An 11,527-nucleotide genomic window follows, 5' to 3' on the forward strand; every position below is an offset into this window, starting at 1 on the left:
CGTTTCTGCCTTTGATCTCTACGATGCCTGGTAGTATTCAAGTTTAATCCATCGGCAAACGTTTATCGCTTTTAATTGAGACTGGGTTTTACCACAGACATATTCCAAGATTTAGGTAAGCATTACTGGTCAAATTGGTATAGTGCCTAACTAATGCCTAAGTAAGCCGCTTGGTTTGAATCCTACCAATGACTCTGTTCTGAGTTACGTACATTAATTTATCTATAGAAGTATTTATTATAAAATATAATATCGTTGAGTTAGTATCTCGTAACACAAGTCTCGAACTTACTTCGAGGCTAACTCAATCTGTGTAATTTGTCCCGTTTATATTTATTTATTTTATTTTGTTTCAGTGCTAATCGATGTTCTAACAGTGAGGAAAAACATCGTGATGAAACCTGCACATTCAGGCAAATGGACGCGTAACCAAATTCTGGTATGGGTGAAGTTCCCCCTGTAAAGGTTGAAAAATCAGATTAAAGTCGCTTCGCGAAAACCTGACTTACCCAATCCAGGTTTATTGTTAAAATGGCACACCCTGGGCTCCTGTTCTGGAGAGGTGAGGATTTAATTGGTATGAACGCTAGAATTAAGAAGAGATTCTATCACTGAGTTAGTATTCCGTAACATTCCAATCTGTGTGATTTGTCGTGTATTTTTATACACTAGGCTTTGTCTTCTGTGGAGCAGACAGGGGTAACAGGCTCGATAGGATTGAAAGGCCAAGTTCAGCTGTATGGCTTCATAATGGAATTGAGATTCAAATAGTGACAGGATGCTAGCCAAATCGCCTACAATAGGAATCCCAAGTTTTTAAGCGAATTTCCCTTAGTCGCCTTTACGACATCCGTGGGAAAGATGTGGAGTGTTTCTTTTCTACAATATTATAATTATATTTTGGTACATGTAAAATGTGAAGGGGCCATAGGGTCATTTGGGAGGCGTTCATGGGGCCGAATATATATATTATTATTATTGAGCTTCCAAGAAAAAATAAACAAATCTATTGAACTGAATTACACGCTTTCTTGTCACTGAGCTAAGAAATGCCTTCACAATATATTTCCAGGGTCTCGCATTGCTGTTGAGTCATGCAAAAACAAGGTAAGGTCGTATTATCCTTTCCTTGAAGTAATACACTTCATTTAAGATCCTTTACATCACCTCAGAGAATAGCCTTTTATTTATCAACAGCACATAACTGATCATAAAAATGTGATCAAGGTTTGAATTTATATATAACTTTTGAACCGTCGGTCTGATTTTGATTAAACTTAAAATCTGTGTACAAACTGTCAATTTTAGGTTCGTGGGGCATCAAAATCGGTTAAGTAGTTTTTGAGTATTTCAGAATTTTGTAAGAATTTGAAGTTTTCACGAATAATGATATGGAACCCTTTGTGCGCGAAACCGACTCGCACTTCGCCGGATTTATAGATTGTGAGTATCTTAACAATATTTTCCATCAAAATTTGTTCAGAATTTTTAGTTAAACCTACACGAAATATTTTTATTATTAAATTAATGAAAAATAAGACGTTTAAAATAAATTTTCAAATAAAAATACCTTTGATCCTTTTTATAGAACAATTTTTACTCATCTTGGTGTAAAAAATGAAAATGAATGAATTTTACTCGACTGTCATAAAACGGAATGTATGTAATCTGGAAATTCAAAGAAACTTGTAAAGTAATTTGTAACAAAATCGGTGATGAAGTCCTTTACTAGATCTTCTTGCTTTTGAACAGTATAAGAAAGTACGCAAACATTTAAACTGACTGTGGTCTGACCCCGATGACCCTGTTACTCTGTGCAGTCATAAAGAATATTCTCCATTAGTCACAGTCATATCGGGCGTGACAGTGCAATTGTTGGAAGCTCATATATCAGTCTTACGAGGAACTAGTGGGCGGCATCCCATTACCATTTTTACCTGATTTCCCATGAAGAATAGTTATGTTTTTTAGTGTTTTTGTTTATTTTGGTACATTTAGATAGTAATTTATTAAATCTGTTTTTATAACATTTACAATTTGTGTAGTACAATGGGCGGACTTAATGCTAATAGCAATATACATTCAGTCAGAAAAGTATCGGGAATGGATTATTTATTTATGGTTCCAAATTCGAATTTTTGTTTTTTTTGTTGTTGTTAGATTGGCACAACTGTTTTCCATTTTGGCGCGGAGTTTGAGTTGCATCTGTTGTTTACATTAAATACAGTGCTATTTTTAGTTATATCATATCTAGTGTGTATTGCTAATTTCATAATGGATAAAAACATCGAACAAAGAGTTTGTCTTAAATTTTGCATTGCCAATGGAATATCGTGTTCGGAGTCACTGAAAATGTTACAGAAGGCTTACGGTGAATCGACTTTATCAAAAACTCGTGCTTATGAGTGGTACAAAGCGTTCAAAAGCGGTCGAGATGTGATGGAAGATTTGCCTCGCTCTGGTAGGCCATCAACGTCTGCAACTGAAGTTAACATCGCAAAAGTGAAGGAAATAGTGACTGAAAATCCTCATTCAACTTTGAGAGAGATAGCCACCGAACTTTCTGTATCTCACGAGTCGATCCGTACCATTTTAACTAATAATTTGGGTATGAAACATGTTGCCGCTCGGCTAGTCCCAAAAGACCTGAATTTTTTTCAAAAACTCAATCGCATGAGATTCGCTGAGGACATGCTAGAACGAGTCAATTCCGACCCAACATTCATGAAACGCATTGTTACTGGTGACGAGACGTGGGTTTACGAGTTTGACATGCAAACTAGTCAACAAGCTTCGGAGTGGCGCCTTCCAACTGAACCGAAACCGAAAAAACCACGCCAAAGTCGTTCAAAAGTCAAAGTCATGTTGACTGTTTTCTTTGACTATCGCGGTGTTGTGCACTCGGAATTCTTGCCAGAAGGTCAAACGGTAAATAAGGAATATTATTTGAGTGTTATGCGGCGTTTAAGAGAGCAAATCCGACAAAAAAGGCCAGATTTGTGGAAAGAAAATTCTTGGATTTTGCACCATGATAATGCACCTTCGCACAAGGCCATCATTGTGAACGAATTTTTAACCAAACACTCAACAAATACCATCGAGCAACCACCATATTCACCAGATATGGCTCCAGCCGACTTTTTTCTTTTTCCTAAACTCAAATTACCACTTCGTGGCACCCGTTTTCAATCGGTAGAAGACATAAAAGAGAATTCGCGGCGAGAACTGACCTCAATTCCGGAAACAGCGTTTAAAAAATGTTTTGATGATTGGATTATTCGTTGGCGTAAGTGTATCGTTTCTAAAGGAGCATATTTTGAAGGTGATAAAATAAATTTGGATGAATAACAAACAGTTTGTGTATTATTGATCTTTTCCTGCTACTTTCTTGACAGAGTAGTATAACAGTCTATAATTCATCTCTCTAACACAAGTCTTGAACTCACATCGAGGCTAACTCAATCTGTGTTATTTGTCCCGTATATATTTATTATTTATTTATAATTGGGTTAAGCAGATAAGCTTTGTGTGGTTGATAATAAATAATGTATAATAAACATACACACATTATGTATATACTATAAACCCATGCTATATAAATATCTATATTAAATTATTATAAATATTGTTGATTAAATATATTTCTTGCATTTTTATTGCACTGAAAAATTATTATGGTCAATTTTAGCGCTGGAAGAGATCTCTTCTAGTAAAATAATAAAATAAAAGCAAAGTAGTTAAATCATGCCTTGTCCAGAATTCGAACCCGGAAACATTTTCTGTCACAGTTTCACTAACGCATGCACACTACCAAGTACAGTTAGTGTTGTAAAATTTGATTCCAGGATACATTTGCAATCTCTTCAAATTTTAAAGTCAATTTAGAAGTCTGGATACTATTGTCAATGGAAAAAGAATGTACCTAATAACTTGAAACTCAGAAACTCAAAACTTTAATAAACATCACATCTGTCTCAGTATCTTAAATACAATAATTCTATGTTACGTTGAAATTATGCGCTAAGTTTTCGACAAATAGCTCTCCTTGTACTCGCTTTAAAGTAAATCACTCTAATATTTTATGCTAGCTTCAAGTTTTAATTTTCATTAAACATAAGAGCAAATATTTAGTACTTTCTTTTTATACCGGAAATGAAATAAATGAAAACCAGAAATACATTAATTATTCCATTCATTTGGTATAGCATGGTATAGCAAGTTACTATAGGTCTCTCAGAAGATCTTTTTAATCTAGACTCTAGAATCTTATTTTTGAGGCAAAAATGAGATCATAGTACCACTTTTCTATGCTGCGCTTGTCGATGATATTTATAATTCTAGAACCTTTCTCACTTTTTATATGCTTTATGATAATTATGGAATGATTGAATAGACAAAAAATGTCGGAAAGAAGACTCCAGGCTCTGAAACATGGCGGTGGTAGGTGAAACCGCACAACATAAAAGAAAGAAAAAGTAATGGTTGAGTTCGAGACAGTAGGTACTAACAAAGTTTTGACAACCATTAGAAAATATATTGATCTAATTGCAGTAGCCAAAACTGCTGTTGAAACGCAATGTCCTGGACTAAACACACTGAATAAGTCAATACAAGAAAAAAGCTTTCATCCCGAACATTCCCTTAGACTTTACTTTTGTTTAAAAGTCTAGTGTGCAATTAGCTTTACAGCTCGCTTTGTACACAATTTTACAAGTTTCTCCTCCTAACGAGAATATGCAAACATTCAAATTAATTATAAGACTCGACCTGAACAAAGCAAACAGTTTCCAGGGCTGGGTTACTTAACGTTTTATGTCTCAGATAAATTGCTAAGAATAATTTAAGGTGTCACCTCAATGTATTAGGAAGGAATATTTTTCGGGTTTGCTTAAGAATAATTAAGTGGTTATCTTTCTTGTCTGTTTTTCTAGTAGATAAGTAATCGAGTGAGGTCTACAAATATAGACGAAAATATCTGTATGGTCATAATATCACAGCTCAGCTCACACAGCTCTTGTGACTACTCGATTTGTCTTCCCCTTAAGGGATTAAGACGTGTTATGTGTGTATGTTTTTGAAGTAAATTTACAATTGAATAAATTCTAAAATGCACATTTGTGATTTCGCTTGTATATTTTCTCCTTCTTGCGATCACTCTATCCCTTGCCGCAATCATTTAATAAGACGTAATTATTTTATAAAACAATTCCGATTTACCAAAACTTTGAATGTGCCTAAAGTAAATCACCGCTACGTTATCTTACACGACTTTACATATTCACCGCGTGAACAATTAGTAGATAAATTTGTTACAAACAAAAACATATCCCGAAGCTAACACATATCAATTCTGTGACATCGTAAACCAGTCGCGACATAATTATTAAGATCTAAAGGCTGCCTTATCTGTTATTTCGTTTCACACACATTCTGACTCCGTATCTCGTTACTAACTTAGTACAATTCGACCTTTTTGTTCCAACCCCCGTTCCGTGTTCCCTTTGTTTTGCTTCCGACAAAAGACGCACCTTTCTAAAGGAAATCCAAAGAGCGTGTTATGTAAATTAGAAACAGACTTTACGCTTGCGAGCGTATTGGTATGTAATTGGGTTATTCTGATTGACAAGGATATATCGATTTTGATATTTGAAACATGGAGATAATTATTATTGTCTGCGTCATTTGCAAATTGAAAGTATTGACGTTGAATTTGAATTAGTAATTTTACAGCGTTACTGATTATTTTTCGCTTGATATTTATTATAATAAAATACATTTTTGATTCAATCTATTGCACTTCCTTTTGTGAATAGTCTTCATATCATTGTATTTCATTTAATTTAACTATTATTATTTGTTTTGTCATGTCAAACAAATTTTGATTGAAACACCAAAATTGAAATCGTTAAAACTAAAGTACCTTTACCGAAAATATAATTTTGTGAACTCTTATTTATTTTAAAGGTTCTTTCATACAAGTAGTTATGCGCATGATAAAATTACACTCCAATGTATACATATGTATATAAAAAAGGAAATCTGGTCTTATTGCCAAAATGCAAATCATAGTCAACGCAGACGTAATCCTGCGATCTTTGCAATCGTGTACTCATATTATTCAATTATTTTTTTTTATTTACAAAACAATTGTATCGATGACCTGGCATAAAATAAATTCAAACAAAAATATTGGGTGCGTGGAAATGAATCGTAATTTGTTTGAAATAAAAGTTGAAAGAACATCATAGTGAAACAGCACATCCCGACAACACGATGTATAATCTAAATATTGAAGAAGAAAAGAATGACTAACTGACATATCAACACACGGCCCAAACCGTTTGGACTAGAAACTTGAAATTAAGCGTGTACGAGTAGGTTCTTTTTGTGGTCTTGGGGTGCATTAAGAGGGGATTCCTAGAAACTCCTGCTGGAACGAGAATGATGGTGATTTTTCGTTTTACGCGGATGGCACCGCGGGCGTCTTCTAGTCATATTCTAAGATTACAATGTGGTAATAAATTTTCGTGTTAAAAAGGAAAACTCCACAAGGACAAGGACACTCCCGCATTAGAAGATCCTGGCTTATTTCACGAAGCCACTGCCTTCTCACCATCGCAACTTAGCAGGGGTATGTTAACCATAATAGATCATTATACACGTCCAGTTTTCTATTAATATACAGGTTTCTTAACTATATTTTCCCACACCACAATAAAACTATTGGAGAAAAGCCTATTATAATTCTATTATTTAGGGAAAATAACATCTACACAATCTATATTTTAACACTTTAACATGAGAGCTCTCAATTTTGACACCAGTAGCAGGGGTTTAATGAAATTTTTTGATTACAATCTCTATTTGCAAAGAGACGCATCACACAATAAATCTCTTTATTACGGAATGTGGATAAAATTTAATCAGGACATTCCGCCTGCTGAGAAAGTAACGGGGGAAGAATATGGAGTAAATAACAGAATGATTTTTGAACGCGATGTTTTACATTGTGTTCTAGAAATGTGCTGACTCTTTTCTGAGAGTGTATTTCATTTATACGTCACTTTTTTGTAATCATTTCATATATATTATATAATTACCTACATCTTAGAAACGAGTGAGATGACACGTTCAGCCATTAAATGATAGAATGTAGATTCAAATAGTTACAGGTTGCTCACTTATCGCCTGAAAGTAAAATCCCAAGTTTATTAATAAGCCTTTCCCTTGATTGACTTTTACTTGAGGTCGACAGAGCCAACAGTATGTGTAAGCCTATCTTTTACGACATCCACGGGAAAAGGAAACATATGAAGTGGTTCTATTCTAAAGTGCGGTAACCTCACGGCCTGGACCTTCACATTGCCTTCTAAAGCAAGAAAAATACTCCCTTATAACTAAAAACGTTTCCTTTGGGATTTGAAACATCTCAGGATCAATTATGCAAATATACTTTTTAATTACATAGCCATATACAAATATAAGATACGACTATACCTAAACATATTCCTTAATATCGGTGAAAAGAACCTTCGACGTTTAATAAAGAGACGAAAGATATTCGAAAATATCTGTACATTTTTTAGGAAATTGAAAATAAATATCAATTCTGTCACCAACGAGGTAAACCCACTAGCTCGATCTCGAAAATTATCCCGGCCGTTTTGCGAACAATAACCTCTGTATCTAAAAACGCTGAATATATTATAAAATATTGCGAAGATAAAGTCAAACGAGCTTACTGCTAATGCTTCATGTAACCCTCTTCGCCCCTTCAGATCATAAATACCGTGGAATCCTGATAAGCCCCGCTAAAAGAAAAATAACTGGCCAAGTGCGAGTCGAATTCACACAGAGAGAGGGTTCCTTACCATCCATATATTATTTTTTTTAATGATCAAGCGTCTTACTTATCAATATGGAGAAAAAATAAGCAAATAAAACTCACGTCTGAAGGTAGCCCCCTTTAATATTAATGCCATTTCAATGTAGATATTTATTTTTGAACCTTCTATAAAAATATATATTCTGGGATTATTTTGACCGCGTACCTGTTGCTTTTATCAAATTGTAGCAAAAAAAACGATTTTATTTTAAAGGTGCATCATTTCAGTTTTTAGTATTCGTTGTTGTAGCGGCTATCGGTTACCTTTGAAAATTTCGACTGTCTAGCTTTAACGGATCATGAGATAAAAGCCTAGTGACTTATAGACAGAGAGCGATTTCTCAGTAAAAGGGTCCCATATTTACCCTTTAGATGCGGAACCCTAAAAAAAAAACTTTAGTGTCTAAAACCCAAAGAGGGAAGTTGAAGGTAGTTTCGTCTTTCCGACCCGACCTTTGTTTGAAAGTTGATCGGATCTCAAATTTTCTTTTTATAACAAAAACACCTGTAAATCGACTCTATAATTGATGTACTTTGATGCCCTGTTTATTTTCCCTTTGCCCATACTGTTGAAATAAAAGTTACCGCCCGTAACATTTTAATTATAAATTTCGATTAATTCAGGCGATGAACGAGTTAAAATTTACGTGTTTTGTTGTTATATTGCCAGATTCAATGATTACTTTGAAAGTGAATTTTCATTATTATTATCAAAATGATCGACATTAAAAATAGTGGTATTAAAACGTTTCAGAGAGACGGATAAATAACATTTATATTAGCGCTTCTATTTTCATTTTAAACTTATCACTCTGCTTTGTATAATCCCTTTCGGAGAGGGTATTCCTCACTATTATATACCTTACTAAATCTATAATGAATAAATAAATAAACGTATACGTCAGATTACACAAATTGAGTTAGCCTAGAATTAAGTTCGCTTGCGTTACGAGATACTAAACCGACGATGCTATATTTTATAATAAATTCTGACAAACATATAGGACACACATAAGACCCAGGTCAATCAGAGAAGGTACGTTTCTCATCATGCCTTGACCGGGATTCGAATCCTCCTTTGTCACAGACAAGCGCACTACCGCTGCGCCAGAGGACGTCAAGTACTATACCCATACAATAATTTATATACGACTTTAATAAAAACTTGACTAAAACGCAGCCAATTTTCAAAACAACATTGCATGTTATACATTCTGGTGCAGATAACTAATCCTATAAATTTTTGCATAAAACCGAAACCGTTTAGAACATATTGCTACGTAACAGCGTTTTTCCCATCGTGCGGATTTTACGCAACCGTTCGCGTAAATGTTACGTTGCTACGCTAGTAAGCGCAGAATTGCTGACATGGCTACAACTATCTTTTACTGGCGTATTTGTAAGTTTTGTAGCCTTTTCTGTATTTAAAGATGTTGAAGAACATGCCTTGTTTAAATGTACAATTATTGATTTGACTTATGAGGTTAGTAAACTGTCTCGTGGTAATAGACAGACTTTTGCAATAACACGTGTTCCTATACAATTGTGGTCACGGTGATCTTGTTTTGTTTAATTATTAACAAAATTAAATAGGCCATTAGGTATGCCATATCTCGACTATTTCTTATGTGATAATCAATGAGTTTACGAGTATGTATTTATTATACACATTTTAATAATAAAGTTTCATCATGAGCCTTAAATAAGAAACACATTACCATATAAATCGTTATGCAAAAACACACCATCATGTGTAATGTTACCAAGAAACAGTTAAAATTACAATAAAACCGTAACATAACATTATTTCCAAGTTGAAAACCTTTTTGCGACACATGAGTTAGGTGTAGCAAATTGAGACTCCATTAAACTGACAGTGTACTTTGTTGTCAATTGTAAATTACCAGGGTTGTACCTAATTTACAGGGAATTTGATCTTTTGTTTACTTTTAACAAGTTATGCCTTGTATAAAGGCGAATGTAAATGGAAACGTTTAAACGTTACATGGACATATCTTGAGCAAATCATTGTAGTGAAAGGTCAGCTCAGTCAAGAGTAATCTAAAACGACAAGATAGCATGAAAATTTGATTATTTTATTTAATGCTTTTTCTGAAGATAGGAAGGAAGAGTAGTAGAAAGTGAATATATGTAATCTCCGCCTATCCTTACGGAAAAGAAGTGTGATTTTTGTTTGCATACTTTTTATGCTACATTGTACGCTAGAAAAAATGATTTAGGTACTATTACAATAAAATTCGCTTTCGTATTTATAATATCTGCTTGTTTTTAGATTACTTTCACTATAAGGCTAGAACCTGTCACTCTCAACCTTAAGCTTAAATATTTTTAGGTTAATGTCTACGTCCACCCAGAATATAAACGTGTTAAGTGTTTTTAATTTCTTGACTTTAACAGAATAAAATATATTAAACTATTCCATACGAAACGTCCACGAACTAGTGATTTAAGTGTACATGTCTGAAATACCGTGAATTCTCATTCAGTTCCATGCATAGGTAACTTGCCATAAATCTGAAGCAATGTCGGGGCCGCGCCCTCTTGTCACGGCGAGGTGAATAACAATAATTCAAGTTAAGCTGACACCCGTATGAGATATTCATGGGGGTTGAATTGCTGACAGATTAAAAATATATAGTTGACAAGACAATAGGAAAAGTTTGGACAAATTATTTTTAATACTTACGCTCAATATAACTAGCCATGATCAAAATAATGTATGCTACATTCGCGTAAAGTCGGTAACTCCGGTCAAATGGAACGAATAAAAGGTCTAACCTGTTCTCATGGACAATTCGAGATATTTTATCTCATGCAATAATGCACATCCTAAGAAACATCTATGCCAAATTTCAACCTCGTACAGTACTGTTTTTCAGTCGCTCATCAACGCAATAGTTGTACATATAGGTAATAGGTATGCGAAGTGCCTCGCTTCGGAGAGGATTTCCAGAAAATATTATCTCTATAAAAAAGAAAATTAAAATCAATCCAGTAATTTTGAGTCCATTCTTTAGAAAAAAATACAAATTTTTTCTCATTATAGGTAATGATAGTACTTTAGGATTGATTTATATGTTTTTTACCCACTAATTATCCATTTTTTATTATATAATGTACATACATATTGTTCCGTGTAATACCCGTTGTCACATATAAGAATGTAGGTCAATTCATTATGAACGGAGACGTTGTTTATGAGAATAAGCTTAATTTACGCTGAGTTATGTCTACTGAGATTACGATGTCGAATTAACACGGGGTGTCAGTCTCAGTCATGTGACACGGTTTCACGTATATTAGAATCATGACAAAACACATGTTATTTATTTAGATGTTTGTTTTATATATAAATTATTATATATAGAAGGTTATAAAGACTATTATTTTATCGAATAAACAAAACAATTAGTTTAATAAGTATCAAGTGGAAAAATCTTATTGTATATATCTTTTATATACTAAAAATCTCATTAAATCATATATATATATATATATATATATATATATATGTATAATGTTAGTACCTATATAGACTGATAGTTATATAGGACTTCTAAGCCCCGATTACGATGATATCGAATTACGAGGATGTCAGTCTCAGTTATATGTCACGGTCTC

This window comes from Amyelois transitella, chromosome 6 (assembly GCF_032362555.1).
Source record: "Amyelois transitella isolate CPQ chromosome 6, ilAmyTran1.1, whole genome shotgun sequence".
NCBI classification, from domain to species: domain Eukaryota; kingdom Metazoa; phylum Arthropoda; class Insecta; order Lepidoptera; family Pyralidae; genus Amyelois; species Amyelois transitella.